Source organism: Arachis stenosperma, chromosome 6 (assembly GCF_014773155.1).
Source record: "Arachis stenosperma cultivar V10309 chromosome 6, arast.V10309.gnm1.PFL2, whole genome shotgun sequence".
NCBI lineage: Eukaryota > Viridiplantae > Streptophyta > Magnoliopsida > Fabales > Fabaceae > Arachis > Arachis stenosperma.
The window spans coordinates 43,499,579-43,519,956 of record NC_080382.1 but is presented as its reverse complement, the minus strand read 5'-3'; positions in this window follow the sequence as shown (position 1 = coordinate 43,519,956).

Below are 20,378 nucleotides of genomic sequence, written 5' to 3'. Positions count from 1 at the left end.
CTGTTGGGATGGGGAGAACTTGGCTAGAAACTTGGCAACCAAATCGTCCCAACTGGTGATACTCCCTTGGGGAAAGGTTTCAAGCCATTGTGCAGCTTCATCCCTTAGTGAGAAGGGGAATAACAAGAGCTTATAGGCATCATGATTTACACCATCGAAGTTGACAGCATCACAAGTCCTCAGAAAAATGGATATGTGCTGTTTAGGATCCTCCAGTGGGTTGCCGCCATAGGAACAATTGTTTTTGATTAGTGTATTGAGTTGCGGCTTCATGTCGTGATGTTCTTCTTCCTCAGAGATTCCTTCTTCAATAATAGCCTTCCCTCTAGCTTCTCTTCTTTCCTGTGACATACAAATCAACACAAGGAACACACAGTGTGTTTCGAGGGTTACCTGAAACGTGTAGCTCGGTCCTCTGGCAAGACCCGAGATGGGGGTTCCGTGACCCGAGCTTGATGCGCTGAGCAGCGGGTGGTGGTACCTGCAATGACACTCCGATGCTTAAGTTAGCACGGGTCCAAGCAGATATGTGTAGAATATAGAATGTCTGTTATACCTGGGTGCTCCAGTGTATTTATAGTAGTTGGCCGTGATCTTCCCTGGATAAGATATTCTTATCTTTATCTTATCTTTTGGGGGTTTTTTCCCTATCTTTGTGGAACCGCCTTTCCTAGGCCGTTTCGGCCTTTAGGTTTTTGGGCTTCGTTCCTTTTGATGGGCCTTCTTTAGCTTATTTGTCCGAGGTCCGACCTCAGGCGTGGGCCTTGGAACAAGGTCGGACCTGCTATGGACTTACCGAGTTTGGGGAGCTCGGTCAGGGTATGAACAGTGCCCCTGCCCGAGTTCGTCCTTTGAGAGGTCGAGCTCGGGCATAGTAGCTTTTTCAAAATTTGAAAATGGCCGTTTCAGCATTTATTGCTTTTTACCGTTTCTCCTCGATTTCCGTTCGGGCTCTGTGAAGGTCATTATTTATTTGCCCCTTTCCTCATTTTCTTCGTTTATTCTGTTTCCCTTTTCCGTTTTTCTGAGTTTTCGCCATCTCTCCTTCGAGCACCGCTCCTTTTTTCTTCTTCTCCGATTCTTTCTGTGCGTTTTTTCCGGGGTTTCTTCTGCGCCGCCTGTTTCTTGCTGTCGGAACTCGTCGTTCTCTTTCTTTCCAGGTTTGTTCTCGTCTCTTTTTCTTTTGTGTACGTATGCTTCTGTTCTTTTGTGTGGCTCTTTGTCTGTTTCTTTTTCTCTATGCCTGGGTTGCCCCGAAAAGAGGCGCCGCCATTGCTTTGTTGTTTGTACATGGGGGGGCTCTTTTTTGTTTTCTGGTATTTTGCTCCGGGTTTGCTGTATTTTCTTCTAAAAGATCTTTCTTTCTTGCTTTTGCTGAATGGGTTTTTGCTGCCTTTATGTGATTTTTGTTTTGCTGTTTGTACTCTTCTTTGTAGGCAAGATTTTTATGTCTCGAAAGGTTCTTCAAGCAATGTCGACCAAGATTCCGAGTGGTCTTGGTTGGGTAGATCCTGTTCCTCTAAAAGTCCCTTCTGTGGTAGATTCTGAGTATTTAGCTAGGTTTCGTAGGCAATGTAGTGTATGTGAAGATAGAGAGTCCGAGAGGGATTATGAGCTAGTAGCCCCGGATTCCGAGGAGAGAGTGTGCTTCCCGCCCTTAGATAGTTCCGAGAAGCTCTTCGTTTACGCTTATGATTGTTTTTTCTCTAAACTGAGCGTCCGACTTCCTTTTACCGACCTGGAGTCCGAGGTGTTGTGGTCTTGTAACCTTGCCCCTACGCAGCTCCATCCAAATTCTTGGGCCTTTTTAAAGCTGTTCCAACTTTTGTGTCAGTTTTTGGGTGTCTCTCCCTCTATTTCTCTTTTTCCTATTTGTTTGTGTTGACGAAGCCGGGGTCGGGTGGAGGGAAGGTGTCCTGGGTCTCTTTTAGGGCTAACCAGGGAAGAAAGTTTTGTACCCTGTATGATGAGTCCTTTCACGATTTTAAGAACTTTTATTTCAAGGTCCGGGCTGTTGGAGACGTCCGACCTTTCTTTCTAGATGAGAGTGGGGAGCCTTCTTTTCCTCTTTGTTGGCAGGAGAATGTAGTGTCTGTTAAGTATACCTTTGAGAGTCTAGATGAGGTGGAGCAGGCTTTTGTGGGTGTGGTGAGCAGTTTATGGGGTCGGGCACCTCACTTGGACACGAAGAAAATGTTGGGAGATCCAAGCCTTCTCCGTTCCGAGTTAGGTAGTTCCCGACCTCTTCCGAAATTCATCTTTTTGTAGTATTTTTGTATTGCCTGTTTTTGGTGGAATTTCTGTTGTTGTAATCCTTTTCTCTATTTCTTTGCAGAGATGTCTTCTCAGGCGGATTCCATGAAATTCCTTCGTCGGACGAAGAAGTCGGTTGCTGCTCGAAATATCGAGGCCGGGCAGGATTCTGCCCGATCTTCTCCACAGAAGGCTACTGTGGGTGTTCAGACTCGGTCGAAGACTATTCCGACTCCTCAGTTCCGAGCTATAAGTCAGGATCCTCCGGCCTCTGGGACTGTTACTTCTTCTCCTCCTCCGTTCTCGGTCCTCCTTCCAAGAAGCAGAAGACCTCTGCCGGTTTTAATGATAAGGACTTTGATGCTCTTGGTTGGATTGAGCAGCATATCCTTCCTCAGACCTTTATTTCTACTGATGATGTGTCTATGGAGCATCATTTTCAGTATATGGCGCGGAGCTGTGTCCGGATGGCTAGTCTTCATGCCGCTATTGCCCGGGAGTTCAAGAAATCTCCTCTTGGGGCGACTAGCTCCCGACTTGAGAAGGCTCAGTCTGAGCTTGATAAGATTAGTCAACTGAAGGCTGCCAGGATTACTGAGCTGGAGGCTTCTTTGGAGAAAGAGAAAGCTAGGGCTACCGCGGCTGTGGCGTCAGCGAAGACATCTGAGGAGATGGCGAAGGCGGCCACAGAGAATTATACTCGGCTATATGCCGAGCTTGTGGAGACGAAGGAGGAGTTGCAATCTGCGCAGGACAAGTTTTACGAGCTGGAAAGTCATGTGGCCAAGGGCATGGACGCTATGTTTGAAAATCTGAAGGCTCAGGTTCGGGTTCTTGCTCCCGACCTAGATCTGAGCTTGTTCAGTACGGATAACGTCGTTACGGAGGGAAAGATTGTTCCTGCTCCAAACGAGGATGAGGTTCCGGCGTCCGACCCCGAAGTTCCTGTTGAGAACCCGACTTCCTCTTTGGCCGGGGATGGATCTGGTGTGGGGTTTTCAAACCCGGGTGACGTTGCCGTTGATGCAGTTCCGATTTCTATGTTTGCTCCGCAGCCTTCAGTTGATGCGGAGTCTGGAAAGGGCCTTGATCCTCTGTGACCTTGTATTTTTGGTATTTTGCCCGACCTGTGGGCTCTTTTGTTTTTTGGATGGTTTCTGTGAACGCTTTGGACACCTTTTGCTTTATTTAGCTACTTGTAGTAACTTTTTTATGCGGTGTTTTTTTTTTTTTTGTTTTTTTTTGTTCGCGTTTGACTTTTTGTTTCCGCTTTGTGCTTTTTAGTTGTTTTCGGATAACAACTTTTTAGCTAGCGTTTTGATTTCTTGTTTTCGCTTTTGTGCTTTTTAGTTGTTTTCGGATAACAACTTTTTAGCTAGCGTTTTGATTTCTTGTTTTCGCTTTTGTGCTTTTTAGTTGTTTTCGGATAACAACTTTTTAGCTAGCGTTTTGATTTCTTGTTTTCGCTTTTGTGCTTTTTAGTTGTTTTCGGATAACAACTTTTTAGCTAGCGTTTTGATTTCTTGTTTTCGCTTTTGTGCTTTTTAGTTGTTTTCGGATAACAACTTTTTAGCTAGCGTTTTGATTTCTTGTTTTCGCTTTTGTGCTTTTTAGTTGTTTTTGGATAACAACTTTTTAGCTAGCGTTTTCGAAATCTTGGTTTTCCGCCCCTTTAAGGCTTCTTTCTCTGGTCCGGGCTTTTCCTCGGACCTCGGACGTTTCGAGTACCTCCTTTGTTGGGTCCGACCTTGTTGCCGGTCGGCCCTTTAAGTTATTTTTGTAATCTCTTTTTATTTGGCTTTTTGAGCCTTTCCAGAGTTACTTTATAACTTCTCACATTAATTTGAACCTCGTCGCTTTATCTTTGCCGACCTTGTGTGGTCTCTTGGCAAATGATTTTTTGCGTTTTGTCGAGCATAAATTAATGTGCCTTGGCGGGGTACTTTTTCAGGATTTGTTTCGTCACGAGGAAGAACAAAAGAAAATAGAAAAATTTGATTAGTATTAAAAAGAAAGAATATTTACAGAGTGTTTACCCTTGACTAGGTCGGGTGCCTTACTTGACCGGGTGTCTCATTAAAAAACCCTTGTAGGGAAAAAGAGTACACCTCGGGTCAAATCTTTCTAGCTGTAGTACCGTCTTAGATTACAGGCGTGCCAGGCCCTGGGCAGCTCATTGCCTTCTAGGTCGGATATCCTGTAATAACCTGTTCCTAGGACTTCTGTCACTTTGTAGGGTCCTTTCCAATTTGCAGCTAGCTTTTCTTCTCCCGACTTTTGTGTTCCGATGTCATTTCGGATTAGAATCAGGTCATGAATGGAGAAGCTTCGCTTTATTACTTTCTGATTGTATCTGAGGGCCGTTCTCCGTTTTAGGGCTTCTTCTCGAATCCGAGCTCCTTCTCGGACCTCGGGGAGGAGGTCGAGTTCTTCCCTTTGTGCCTGCGGGTTATCTTTTTCGTTGTAGAAGATGGTTCTAGGTGACCCTTCCTCTATTTCAATAGGAATCATTGCCTCCATTCCATAAGCTAGTCGGAATGGCGATTCTCCCGTTGTAGAGTGTGGGGTTGTCCGATATGCCCATAGCACCTGGGGGAGCTCTTCAGCCCATGCCCCTTTGGCTTCTTGGAGTCTTCGTTTTAACCCGGCCAAGATGACTTTATTTGCAGCTTCTGCTTGCCCATTGGCTTGTGGGTGCTCGACTGATGTGAATTGCTTTTTGATTTTTAGTTCGGTCACCAATTTCTGAAAACTTGTGTCCGTGAACTGTGTTCCATTGTCTGTTGTGATGGAGTAGGGGACTCCGAACCTTGTGACAATGTTCTTGTATAGGAATTTACGGCTTTTCTGAGCCGTGATGGTGGCTAAAGGTTCAGCTTCGATCCACTTTGTGAAGTAGTCGACCCCTACTATGAGGTATTTGACTTGCCCCGGTCCTTGTGGGAACGGGCCGAGTAGGTCGAGTCCCCATTTTGCGAAGGGCCATGGCGCAGTGATGCTGATAAGGTCTTCGGGTGGTGCCTTGTGAAAATTGGCGTGTTTTTGGCAGGGGGGCATATTTTCACAAACTCTGTTGCGTCTCTTTGCAAGGTCGGCCAGTAGAACCCGGCTCTGACTACTTTTTTGGATAGTGCCCGAGCTCCGAGATGGTTCCCACACATGCCTTCGTGGACTTCTTCGAGGACGCTCTTTGTTTCTGAGGTCGGGACGCACCTAAGGAGGGGGTTTGAGAATCCTCTTCTGTATAATACATCGTGTATTAGTGTATAATTCTGGGCGTCTTTCGTAAGTCTTTTAGCTTCCTTTCTTTCGGCGGGGAGAGTTCCCGACTTCAGGTAGCTGAGTATGGGGGTCATCCATCCTTGCTGTTGGTCGGATATATTTAGCGTTTCTTCCTCTCTTAGCACGGAGGGAGATCGTAAGGTTTCCTGGAGGAGACTTCTGTTGTTGCCTCCGGGCTTGGTGCTGGCAAGCTTTGAGAGGGCATCTGCCCGGGCATTTTGTTCCCGAGGTATGTGCTGGATCTGTATTTCTGAAAAATGGCGTAATTGTGCCTGCGTTTGGTCCAGGTATTTCTTCATAGTTGGGTCTTTGGCCTGGTAGCTTCCATTTACTTGTGATGTGACGACCTGGGAGTCGCTGAAGATTGTGATTTTCTGGGCTCCGACCTCTTCGGCTAGTTTTAGTCCTGCTAGTAGGGCCTCGTATTCGGCTTGGTTGTTCGAAGCCTGGAACTCGAATTTTAGGGATAGTTCTATCCGCGTTCCTTGGTCGCTTTCGAGTATAACCCCCGCTCCACTTCCTGTTTTGTTTGAGGACCCGTCGACATACAGGTTCCATGAGAGTGGGGTTCCAGGGGTCTCAGTGTATTCTGCGACGAAGTCGGCTAGATACTGAGATTTTATGGCAGTCCGGGCTTCGTAGTGGAGGTCGAACTCGGACAGTTCCACCGCCCATTGTAGGATTCGTCCTGCCAGGTCTGTTTTTTGTAGGATGTGTCTCATGGGTTGGTTTGTCCGGACTTTGATGGTGTGGGCCTGAAAGTAGGGACGGAGCCTCCGAGCTGTGAACACTAGGGCGTAGGCGAATTTTTCTATTTTCTGATAGTTTAACTCGGCCCCTTGTAGTGCCTTGCTTACAAAGTATACGGGATGTTGTCCTTGGTCATTTTCTCGTATTAATGCTGAAGCGACTGCTCGATGTCCGACCGAGAGGTATAGTACGAGCTCTTCCCTTTTAAAGGTCGGGTTAGGACTGGTGGCTGTCCTAGGAATTCCTTGAATTCTTGAAAGGCTTTTTCGCACTCCGGGGTCCATGAGAAGGGTTTCCCTTTCTTTAGGAGTGAGTAGAGAGGTAGCGATTTTATTGCTGATCCTGCCAAGAATCTTGATAGGGCGGCCAGCCTTCCATTCAGTTGTTGTACTTCTTTGACACACGTCGGGCTCTTCATATTGAGTATTGCTTGGCATTTGTCCGGGTTTGCTTCGATGCCCCTTTGAGTCAGCATGAAGCCTAAGAACTTTCCGGCTTCTGCGGCGAAGGTGCACTTCGTCGGGTTAAGTCTCATGTTGTGTTTTCTGAGGGTGCCGAAGACACTGGTGAGGTCGGTCAGCAAGTTTCTGTCTTCTTGTGTCTTTACCAGCATGTCGTCGACGTACACCTCCAGTTGTAGTCCGATGTGCTCTGAGAATACTCTGTTCATTAGCCTCTGGTAGGTTGCCCCTGCGTTCTTTAGCCCGAAGGGCATTACTACGTAGCAGTAGTTTGCCCTTGGGGTTATGAACGAGGTCTTTTCTTGGTCAGGTCCATACATCGGGATTTGGTTGTATCCCGAGTATGCGTCCATGAAGGAGAGATATCTATAGCCTGAGGCTGCGTCTACTAAGGCGTCGATGCTTGGTAGCGGATATGGATCTTTGGGGCAGGCTTTGTTGAGATCCGTGTAGTCGACGCACATCCTCCATTTTCCATTGGGCTTTTTTACCAGGACCACGTTCGCGAGCCATAGGGGGTATTTTACTTCCCTAATGAACCCTGCATCTAGTAGTGCTTGTACTTGGTCTTCTATTGCTTGCATGCGTTCGGGCCCGAGCTTCCTGCGCCTTTGTTGGACAGGTCGGGATCCCGGGTATACTGATAACTTGTGGCACATCAGATCGGGGCTTATGCCTGGCATGTCGGAGGCTTTCCAGGCGAAGAGGTCGGAATTCTTCCTTAAGAGGTTTATGAGTTCCTCTTTTAGGCCTGCCTTGAGATTTGCCCCTATGTTTGTTATTTTTTCAGGTGTGCTCCCAATCTGGACTTTTTCGGTTTCTCCCTCTGGTTGTGGCCGAAGATCTTCTCGGGCTTGAACTCGTCCGAGTTCTATCGTGTTGATCTCTTTCCCTTTTAGGTTTAGGCTTTCGTTGTAGCATCGCCGTGCTAGTTTTTGGTCGCCCTTTAGGGTAGCGATTCCTTTTGTGGTAGGGAACTTCATACAGAGGTGTGGGGTCGAGACTATAGCTGCCAGTCTGTTTAAGGTTGGTCGCCCAATGAGGGCATTGTATGCTGAAGTGACGTCGACTACAATGTAGTCGATGCTTAATGTTTTAGATTGCTCGCCCCTTCCAAAGGTAGTGTGTAGCGAGATGTATCCTAAGGGATGGATCGGGGTGTCCCCTAGCCCAAATAGGTCGGTGGGATAGGCTTTTAGCTCTTTTTCTTCAAGTCCGAGCTTATCGAAGGCCGCTTTGAACAGGATATCTGCTGAGCTTCCCTGGTCAATCAGGGTTCGATGTACGTTGGCGTTTGCTAGAATAACGGTGATCACCATTGGATCGTCGTGCCCGGGTATTATCCCTTGAGCATCTTCTCGGGTAAATGAGATAGTGGGTAACTCGGGCAGGGGACTGTCTTCTCGGACATGATAGACTTCTTTGAGGTGTCTTTTTCGCGAGGATCTGGATGTTCCCCCGCCTGCGAAACCTCCATTTATCATGTGAACGTGTCTTTCAGGGGTTCGCGGGACTTGTTCGGCCCGACCTTCATTGTCTCCTCGTCTTCTCTTTCTGGTCTCTTCTCCTTTCTCTGCTATGTATCTGTCGAGCTTTCCTTCTCTGGCTAGCTTTTCTATAACATTCTTTAGGTCGTGGCAGTCGTTGGTAGAATGACCGTAGAGCTTGTGATATTCGCAGTATTCGGACCGATCTCTTCCTGCTCTCTTGTGTTTTAGAGGTCGGGGCGGTGGAATTTTTTCGGTGTGGCACACTTCTCTGTAGACGTCTACCAGGGAGACTCGGAGGGGGGTGTAGTTGTGATACTTCCGTGGTTTGTCCGAGCTGTGTTCTTCTTTCTTCTTCTGTTCCCGATCTCGATCTCGGAGTGGGTAGGTTGATTCCTTCCTAGAAGAGTCTCTTAGCTGGGAGGTTTCTTCCATGTTGATATATTTTTCTGCCCGCTCCTGCACCTCGTATAGGGAGGTCGGGTATCGTTTGGATAGGGATTGGCTAAACGGTCCCTCCTTTAGGCCGTTTGCTAGTCCCATGATGGCCGCTTCAGTGGGCAAGTGTTGTATGTCCAGGCAGGCTTTGTTGAATCGCTCCATGTATTCTCGGAGAGTTTCTTGGTTACCTTGTTTGATCCCGAGTAGACTGGGGGCATGTTTTGCCTTGTCCTTTTGAATGGAGAACCTCGTTAGGAATTTTTTGGTTAGATCTTCGAAGCTGGTGATTGATCTTGGTGGCAGTTTGTCGAACCACTTCATAGCTGACTTGGTGAGAGTGGTGGGGAAGGCTTTGCACCGAATCGCGTCGGAGGCGTCGACTAGGTACATTCTGCTTCTGAAGTTGCTGAGGTGGTGACTTGGATCGGTGGTGCCGTCGTAGAGATCCATATCGGGTGGTTTGAAGTTTCGCGGTACCTTCTCCCTCATGATCTCTTTTGTGAAGGGATCATGATTGCCTTCGGGGGTGGTGTCGCGTTCTGTTCGATCTTTCAGGTTGGCCTCTATTTTCCGCAGTTTTTCTTCTAATTCTCTGCGCTTGCGAGCCTCCCTTCTCAAATCTTGTTCGGTTTCTTTTTGCCTCTTTAGGTCCTCTTCGAGTTGTTTCAGTCGGTTTTGTTGTGCCCGGACCGCTTCTAGAATTTCCGAGCTCCTTTCTCTTTCGGGATTTTGTGGATCTTTGTTTGGGGGTGATGTCTTTGGGCGATCCTGTTTGTTTCCTCCTGGAGTGCGTGGTGATAGAGGGCTGTCCGGTCGTTCTCCGGTGTCAACTTCCTCCTCTTGTTCTGAAGCAGCATGGTCATTGTTGAGAGGATCGTCCGCCATGGTAAAGGGATGACTTCCAGGTTCCCCGGCAACGGCGCCAATGTTCCGAGGGTTACCTGAAACGTGTAGCTCGGTCCTCTGGCAAGACCCGAGATGGGGGTTCCGTGACCCGAGCTTGATGCGCTGAGCGGCGGGTGGTGGTACCTGCAATGACACTCCGATGCTTAAGTTAGCACGGGTCCAAGCAGATATGTGTAGAATATAGAATGTCTGTTATACCTGGGTGCTCCAGTGTATTTATAGTAGTTGGCCGTGATCTTCTCTGGATAAGATATTCTTATCTTTATCTTATCTTTTGGGGGTTTTTTCCATATCTTTGTGGAACCGCCTTTCCTAGGCCGTTTCGGCCTTTAGGTTTTTGGGCTTCGTTCCTTTTGATGGGCCTTCTTTAGCTTATTTGTCCGAGGTCCGACCTCAGGCGTGGGCCTTGGAACAAGGTCGGACCTGCTATGGACTTACCGAGTTTGGGGAGCTCGGTCAGGGTATGAACACAGTGGTACTTTTGAAAATTTGAGTGCAGTTAGTTGAGACAAAACATCAAACAGTCACCGTGTTAATAGAAGCAAATCTTCAAACAGTTAGTGGGTTAGTCAAAAATTAAAGAAACAGAAAAGAAAAAGTACTTGATCTAGACCTACACTTCACTTAATTATTGTCAATCTAATTCAATCCCCGGCAACGGCGCCAAAAATTTGATGTGTGGAAAACGATCCAACACAAAACTCACCGGCAAGTGTACGGGGTCGCATCAAGTAATATAACTCACATGAGTGAGGTCGATCCCACAGGGATTGAAGGATTGAGCAATTTTAGTTTAGTGAGTGATTTAGTCAAGCGAATCAAGTGTTGGTTGAGTTGTTTGCAATTGATAGAAATTTAAATTGCTTGAAATGTAAGGGAGAGGGGAGAATTGCAGTAAATTAAATAGCAGGAAAGTAAAAGAAGCTGAAGCTTAAAATGCAAGTAATATAAAGTGCAGAGACTTAGATTGCAAGAAATGTAAATGGCTAAAACTTAAAGTGCAAGAAATGTAAATTGCTTGAATCATAAAAGGGATTGGGAATTGGGATTGGAGAATTTAAACAAGCAAAGGTAAATTGCAACAAACAGAAAAGCAGAAGATGAATTGAATTGAAGTGGGTCTCAAACAGAAGAGTGAAATGCCTTGGAGAATTTAAAACAAAGAAGCAGTGCTTAATTTGCAGCAAATTAAAAGTGGTTGAAGATCTCAGGAGTGGAAGAGACTAGATAACAAGTCTAGATCTCAAATCCTTCCTTGATCTAACAAGAACAGTTGCAAAAGAAAATAAAGGTAAGCAAGTTGCAGAAAGAGTAGAAGAAGAAGCAATGAACCGAAAGTATAATTCAATTTTGTAGAAAATTAAAGAAGAGATCTCAAGGTGAGATTGAAACAGAAGTTCTTCAATTCTTCACCCAAGATCCAAGGCAATGAAAGTAGAGAGTGCTCAAGCAAGAACAAGGAAGAAGAGAGATCAATTCTCCTCCCCAATTCTCTAAGAAATTCCAAAGTTCAAAATTAAAATGCAAGTAAAAAGGAAAATTCCAAATGAAGTCTAGAGGTTCCAAAATGAAAAAAAAAGGTCCTAATTACATCAAACTAGCTCCTATTTATACACTTTCTATTCTTGGATTTTGGGATTCGGATGGGCTTTTGATTTGGTGAAGAAATGAATTAAGTTGGATTTTTAATTGAATTTCAGCCCAAGTTGAGATGTGCTCCCAGGAGGATGCTCAGCTCACAAGTTGAGCTAAGCATTGAGGCCTTGTGTGTATTTGCCTTGTACCGTGCCAAGCATCAGGGGAATGCTCAGCTCACAAGTTGAGCTGAGCATTGGTGCCTTGGTGCCAATTTGGTGCGCGTCTTGTGCTGCTGGCCCATGTCTTGGTGCGCGCTCCACTCCCCTGGCCGTGCCGTGATGCTTGCGTGATGCCCATGAAGTAGCGCTCTGCTCACTAAGTGAGCTGAGCATTGGCTCTTCCAAGGGAAGGTCCTTGGTTCGAATCCCATGGGAAGCATGCGCTGAAGCTTTTCCTTGGTTTTCTTGTGGTGCCTTGCTTCCTTGCTTCCTCAAGGTGTGGGGTTCGAACCTTGGGGAATGCATTTTGGTCTTTTTGGCTTATTTTCCTTGTGAGTAGCACCTCCCTCATCCCCCTTGGTCATGGGTTCAAGTCTTGGGGCATGCACTTGCAACTTGTTTTCTTTGAATTATTCCTCAATGCTTTCGACAATGCTCACTTGGTGAGCTGAGCATTGTTTTTCTTTTCCTTGTTTCTTGGCTTCCTATTGTGCTCAGCTCACAAAGTGAGCAGAGCATTGTGCCTTGGTCCCATGGGAGTGAGTGTAGCGCTCACTTAGTGAGCATTGTGCTCTTGGAGTGAGCTTCAAGGTTTCATGCGCCACACTTCCTCCTTTCTTTGCCATACTTTTTCTTCCTTGAGCCACACTTCTTAGGCCACGTTTTCTTCTTTTCTTCACCTACAATTAATCAAAACAACCAATCAAAGTATCACCAAATTCACAAGGTTTATAAATCATTAAAAATTAATTAAATTTAGCCTAAACCTCATGATTTAGCATCAATTAAATGGTGGTTGTTTGATTCAAAGAAGTCATGCATTTCCATTCGAAATTACTCACTTAGAATGCAAGAAAGTGCATAAAACCTAATAAAAACAAAGAAAAAGGCTAGTGAAACTAGGCTAAGATGACTTGTCATCAGAAGCTACAATCAAGGGAGTGGAAATCACAATCAAAATTGGAGAGACAATCATCAATAAGGAAATAGGGACAACAACAATGGAGGAGGTCAAAGATGGAACAACAACTCACAAAACCGGCCACCATACAACCAACAAAATCCACCATACAACCAACAAAACCAATAAAGATACTACCAAACATACCAACCACCACATCAAAGACCACCACCCAACCAATCACAAGCTCCTCAACTCACATATCCATCCGCCCCCTCTAACCATGATGATACACTCCGGACCATCATCCAAGGCCTAATTGTTATCATCATTGAAGAAACTATAATGATAGAATTTCTAATGCCGACCCTAGGCCAAATCTTCTAAAATTGATTGTTTGTCATCTATTTTGCAAAACCCTCAAAGAATCATAACAAGGCTTCCTAATCAATAAGATGCATTTTCTAGCAATTCCAAGGGAGGACGACTCGGGAGACTAGTACTCTCGGTTATAGATTGTAGGATTGTTTGATACGAAGTTTAAATGTCGATTAGACTATACTCACGATTATATCCATTATTGAATTCTATATCGGCATGATAAATTTCGTTTATCACTTTGCACGAAGATAGATGACGTAAACTGGCATTCAACGCCAGTTCCATGTTGTAGTCTGGCGTTTAGCGCCAGAAACAGGTTACAACCTGGCGTTCAACTCCAGAAACAGCCCAGGCACGTGAGAAGCTTAAGTCTCAGCCCCAGCACACACCAAGTGAGCCCCAGAAGTGGATTTCTGCACTATCCATCTTAGTTTACTCATTTTCTGTAAACCTAGGTTACTAGTTTAGTATTTAAACAATTTTTAGAGACTTATTTTGTATCTCATGACATTTTTAGACCTGAATGTTATACTCTTTGACGGCATGAGTCTCTAAACTCCATTGTTGGGGGGTGAGGAGCTCTGCACCGTTTCGATGAATTAATGCAATTATCTCTGTTTTCCCATTCAAACTCGCTTATTCCCATCTAAGATGTTCATTCGCGCTTCACCATGAAGAAGTGATGATCTGTGACACTCATCACCTTCATCAATCCATGAACGTGTGCCTGACAACCACCTCTGTTCTACATCAGATTGAATGAATGTCTCTTAGATTCCTTAATCAGAATCTTCGTGGTATAAGCTAGAATTGATGGCGGCATTCATGAGAATCCAGACAGTCTAAACCTTGTCTATGGTATTCCGAGTAGGATTCAAGGATTGAATGGCTATGATAAGCTTTAAACTCGTGATTCTTGGGCGTAGTGACAGACGCAAAAGAATCAATGGATTCTAATCCGACATGATCGAGAACCAACAGATGATTAGTCGTGCTGTGACAGAGCATTTGGACCATTTTCACTGAGAGGATGGGAAGTAGCCATTGACAACGGTGACACCCTACATACAGCTTGCCATGGAAGGAGCATTGCGTGTGTGAAGAGGAGTACAAGAGAAAAGATGAAATAAAGAGGACAAAGCATCTCCAAGGCTCCAACATATTCTCCATTATTGAGTAATAATTACTTATTCCAAACACTTTCACTTTTTACAATTAAATTCAAATAACCTTATTGGCATCCTGATTAAGATTAATAAGATAACCATAGCTTGCTTCATACCAACAATCTCCGTGGGATCAACCCTTACTCACGTAAGGTATTACTTGGACGACCCAGTGCACTTGCTGGTTAGTTATGCGGATTGCAAATGTGTGATTGCAATTTCGTGCACCATGCTCCCAATGGTGCATGGAATTTGAAAGCTCCCTGGATCTGGCATCTTCCTTGGCAAGTTATTTTGAATTACGGCACTACATTCTTTAGTCAGGACTACTGTCTCATCTCCCTTTAAACGCTTCTTCTTTGACAATAGCTCCTTCATGAACTTGACATAGATAGGCATTTGCTCCAAAACCTCAGCAAAAGGAATATTGATTTGCAACATTCTAATGACTTCCAAGAACTTTGAAAGCTGCTTTTCCTTGGTCTGCTTTTGATGTCTCTGAGGATATGGCATCTTAGGCTTGTACTCAGGAGCCTTTGGCAATGTAGGATGAATGTCAAGAGAGTCTGGGAATGGGTTGTCCGCACGCTTTGGAGGGGCGTACTCTACTTCTTCTTTCTTATCCTCTGGAGCTTCTTTTTCAACTAACTCTTCATTGACCTTGGTCTCAGAGCAGCTACTTTACCACTTCTCAGTTGAATAACCTTGCAATCTTTTTTAACTGGCTCCTCAGCAACTTCTGCTTCCATACTTGGCACTTGTCCACTTATCAAGGTGATAGCCTTGCATTCCTCTCTTGGATTCACTACTGTATTAGCAGGAAGGCTATTAGTGGTCCTTTGATTAATTTCATTAACTTTTGTGGCTAATTGACCCATCTTAATCTCTAAGTTCTTGATTAATGCTCTGGTTTCCTGTCTAAAACTTATCAACATTGCTTCCAAATCATTATTCTATTGGGGCTGAGAAGTTGCTTGCTAAGATGACTGAAACTGGTAGTTATTAAAATTATTCTGTTGAAAACCACCCTAAGAATTATGATTAAAATTCTGTGGCCTCTGAGGTTGCTTTCTCCACCCAAAATTTGGGTGATTTCTCTACCCCTGATTGTAGGTCTTAGAATAGAGATCATTGTTGGGATTTCTAGGAGCACTCCCCATGTAATTGACCTGTTCAGAAGAAAATTGAGCATAATCATAATTATCATTTTGCACAAAGTTACCTGTGATGTCATAAGAGGCTTCTTGAGGTAGATTTTGGGTGTTGATAGCTGAGACTTGCATGCCACCCATTTGTTGAGTAAGTAGACTTATTTGCTGAGACATAAGCTTGTTCTGGGCAAGAAGAGCATTAAGAGTTTCTACTTTCATGACACCCTTTTTCTGAGGATCCTCAGAGTTCACAGGATTCCTGTTAGATGAGTATAAATATTGGTTGCTAGCAACCAATTCAATAAGCTCAATAGTCTCCTCCGGTGTCTTCTTCTTGTGCAATGAACCTCTTGCAGAATTATCTAAGCACATCTTGGACATTTCCCCCAGGCCTTCATAAAAGATATCTAGTTGAGTCCATTTGGAGAATATGTCCAGAGGGCATTGCCTAGTCAGTAGCTTGTATCTCTCCCAAGTTTCATAAAGAGTTTCACCATCCTTCTGCCTGAAGGTCTGAACCTCCACCCTAAGCTTAGTCAGCTTCTTTGGTGGGAAGAATTTAGTAAGAAACTCAGTAAAAACCTTGTTCCAAGTGTCCAAACTCTCCTTGGGTTAGGAATCTAGCCATAGCTTTGCTCCATCCCTTAGAGAAAATGGGAAGAGCATTAGTTTGTACACCTCTGGGTTCACTCTATTTGTCTTCACAGTATCACAAATCTGCAGAAAATTGGAAATAATATGATTTGGGTCTTCGTGGGGAAGACCATGATACTGGCAGTTTTGTTGCACCAAGGTGACCATTTGTGGCTTCAACTCAAAGTTGTTCGCAATTATAGGAGGCACCACAATGCTTTTTCCATACAGGTCTGCAGTATGAGCAGAGTAAGAGCCAAGTACTCTCCTTTGTTGCTCATCCCCATTCGGGTTTGCCACATTGGCATTATCAGCATTGTTAAGATCCATAGTGGATTCTGCAGCCTTGTAAAGTCTTGCCTGTTGTAAACGTCGCCTGAAAGTCCTTTCAGGTTCAGGATCAAAGTCTAAGAGATGTTCTTTGTCTCTCTTCCTGCACATAAACAAATAGAAAACAAGAAAAGATGGGAATCTCTATGTCAGAGTGTAGAGAATTCCCAGTGAGGTAACCTGTGTAAAGAGATAAAAATATTTTTATTTTTAAAATTTTTTTCGAAAATAATAAAACAAAAGTTAAATAAAATTAAAACTAAAACGTCTAACTAATCAAACAACTAATAGTTGTTAATCACAGTTAATCCCCGGCAACGGCGCCAAAAACTTGGTGCGGGATTTATAACCCACAAACTAACCGGCAAGTGCACCGAGTCGTACCAAGTAATACCTCAGATGAGTGAGGGTCGATCCCACGAGGATTGATGGACTAAGCAATAATAGTTAAATGATTTACTTAGTTAGGCAAGCAGAAAATGGTTTTGAGATGTTCAAAAGGTTTAAAAAGTGACTTCAAATTATCAGAAGGCAGCAAGTAATTAAGTTGGGAATAAAATATGGGAGAAAATAGTTAAGGCTTCAGAGATATCTATTTTTTTGGATTGATTTTCTTATTAATTTATTTTAATCATGTAAGATTTAATTTATGGCAAACTATATGTGACTAGACCTTAATTCCTTAGATCTTTCTAGTCTCCCCTAAAATTCATCAACTGCCAAATCCTTGGTCAATTAACTCCAATTAGAGGGTGATGATCAAATTCCAGTTTATATGCCACAAAAATTCTAATTACCCAAAAATAAAGGGATTATATGTCACGTATCCCGGTAAGTCCAGATAATTAAAATTTATAAGATAAAGAGCGAAAATAATTATTAAATTATAAATCCATACATGAATTAAAATAGAAAAAGCAATAAAATCAATCCATACAAATAGACAAAGCTCCTAACCTTAACAATGGAGGATTAGTTGCTCATGGTTCAAAGAGAAGATAAGGATTCAGGTAAAATGTACTGAGTTCCAATCTGATGGATTCAAAAGTTAACTAATTCCAAATCTTTTTATATCTAATCCTAATAAATTTAAAATCTACTTTCTAAAACTAAAAAATATCTTTTCCTATTTTAAAATTAAATTTAAATCAGAATTAGTTTTGGGAATCAGCTAGTCTTCAATTGATGGAGGGGGACCACTTGAATCCTTCACTCTGCAGCCTCTGATCTGTGCTTTCTAGGCTAAAAACTGGGTCAAAAGCAGCCCAGAAATTGCCCCCAGCGTTTTCTGCACGTGGTGCATGTCACGCGTACGCGTCGATAGTCTTTTTTGCGTGTCACACGTACACGTCAGGTACGTGCACGTGTCGCCTTGCAAATCTTCAAATCACGTGTACGCGTCAGCCACGCACACGCGTCGCCATGGAAAGCTCCAAATCACGCGCACGCGTCAAGTACGCACACGCGTCGCTCCTCGCTGGTTTTCTCCTTCAATTCTTGTGCTGCAGAAACTCCATCAAATCTAGCTGAATGCTACCTAAAATAAACATAATTGCACAAGTCTCAAATTAGCATCCATAGTGGCTAAAAGATAATTAATTCTTGATTAAAATCAACAATTTAAGTGAACATTCACTAGGAAAAGATAAGAAAGATGCTCACGCATCAATATGCTCAAGGCGACTCAAGTGGTCCGCCACTAAATTCTGAGAACCATTCCTATCCTTAATTTCTAAATCAAATTCTTGCAGCAGTACTATCCAACGTATTAGCCTTGGTTTGGACTCTTTTTTAGCTAATAAATATTTTAGAGCTGCATGGTCCGAGTACACTACCACTTTAGTACCAAGTAAATAGGCTCGGAATTTATCCAGAGCAAAAACAATAGCTAAAAACTCTTTTTCAGTGGTAGTGTAATTAGACTGAGCAGCGTCTAAAGTTTTTGAAGCATATGCAATTACAAAAGGATCCTTACCTGCGCGCTAGGCCAGCGCTGCTCCTACAACATGGTTAGAGGCATCATACATAATCTCAAAGGGCTAGCTCCAATCTGGTCCTCTCACAATTAGAGCTTGAGTAAGGGCGATCTTCAGCTTATCAAACGCTTCCATACAGTCTGTACTCATCTCAAACTCAACATCCTTTTTGTAGCAGTTTAGATAAAGGTAAAGCTACCTTACTGAAGTCCTTGATAAATCTCAGATAAAAACCTGCATGGCCAAGGAACGAATACACTTCCCTCACGGAAGAGGGGTAAGGCAGGCTAGAAATGACATTTACCTTTGCTGGATCTACAGAAATACCAGTATTAGAGACAACATGTCCTAGAATAATACCTTGTTTGACCATAAAATGAAACTTTTCAAAATTCAAAACAAGGTTTAAACTAACACACCTGTCTAATACTCTAGATAAACTATCCAAGCAAAGGCTAAAGGAATCACCGTATACGCTAAAATCATCCATGAAAACTTCCATACAATTCCCAATAAGATCAGAGAAAAGACTCATCATGCACCTTTGGAAAGTAGCTGGTGCATTGCATAAGCCAAAAGGCATCCTCTTGTAAGCAACTAAGCATATGTTCCAAAGGGACATGTAAAAGTAGTCTTTTCCTGATCTTCAGGAGCTGTATGAATCTGAAAATAGCCTGTATAACCATCTAAAAAGCAGTAAGGCAATTTTCCTGACAGGTGATCCAGCATTTGATCAATGAATGGCAGGGGATAGTGATCCTTACGAGTGGCCTAGTTGAGGCGCTTGTAGTCAACGCACACCCTCCAGGAATTCTGCACTCTAGTTCCTATGAGCTCTCCTTGCTCATTCTTCACAGTTGTGACTCCCGACTTCTTGGGCACAACTTGCACTGGACTGACCCATTCGCTATCTGAGATGGGGTAGATGATGTCCACTTCCAACAGTCTGGTCACTTCCTTCTTGACAACCTCCAAGATGGTGGGATTCAGTCTTCTTTGGGGTTGACGAACAGGACTTGCTCCCTGATGAGCGGATAATTTGTACCCTTTCTGGCATTGTTTTTAGTATGTTTTTAGTATCTTTTAGTTAGTTTTTATTATATTTTTATTAGTTTTTAGTTAAAATTCACTTTTCTGGACTTTACTATGAGTTTGTGTGTTTTTCTGTGATTTCAGGTATTTTCTGGCTGAAATTGAGGGATCTGAGCAAAAATCTGATCCAGAGACTCAAAAGGACTGCAGATGCTGTTGGATTCTGACCTCCCTGCACTCGAAGTGGATTTTCTGGAGCTACAGAAGCTCAATTGGCGCGCTCTTAATGGCGTTGGAAAGTAGACATCCTGGGCTTTCCAGAAATATATGATAGTCCATACTTTGCCCAAGATTTGATGGCCCAAACCGGCGTTCAAAGTCACCTACAAAAATTCCAGCGTTAAACGCCGGAACTGGCACCTAAATGGGAGTTAAACGCCCAAACTGGCACCAAAGCTGGCGTTTAACTCCAAGAGGAGTCTCTACACGAAAATGCTTCATTTGCTCAGCCCAAGCACACACCAAGTGAGCCCGGAAGTGGATTTTTATGTCATTTACTCATCTCTGTACACCCTAGGCTACTAGTTTTCTATAAGTAGGACCTTTTGCTATTGTATTAGACATCTTTTGATCATGCTTTGATGATTAAACCCTCTTTGGGGGAGGCTGGCCATTCGGCCATGCCTAGACCTTGTTCTTATGTATTTTCAACGGTGGAGTTTCTACACACCATAGATTAAGGTGTGGAGCTCTGCTGTACCTCGAGTATTAATGCAATTACTATTGTTCTTCTATTCAATTCCGCTTGTTCTTTGTCCAAGATATCACTTGTTCTTCAACTTGATGAATGTGATGATCCGTGACACTCATCATCATTCTCACTTATGAACAAAGTGACTGACAACCACTTCTGTTCTACAAGCAATCAAGGCTCTAGTGAATATCTCTTGGATTCTTGATACACGATGCATGGTTGATCGCCTGACAACCGAGTGCTCGCCTGACAAACGAGCCAGCCATTCCGTGAGATCAGAGTCTTCGTGGTATAGGCAAGAACTGATGGCGGCATTCAAGAGAATCCGGAAGGTCTAACCTTGTCTGTGGTATTCTGAGTAGGATTCAATGATTGAATGACTGTGACGTGCTTCAAACTCCTAGCAGGCGGGGCGTTAGTGACAGACGCAAAAGAATCAATGGATTCTATTCCGGCCTGACCGAGAACCGACAGCTGATTAGCCATATGCTGTGACAGAGCATAGGAACATTTTCACTGAGAGGATGGGAGGTAGCCACTGACAACGGTGAAACCCTACATAAGCTTGCCATGGAAAGGAGTAAGAAGGATTGGATGAAGACAGTAGGAAAGCAGAGAGACGGAAGGGAAGGCATCTTCATACGCTTATCTGAAGTTCCTACCAATGAATTACATAAG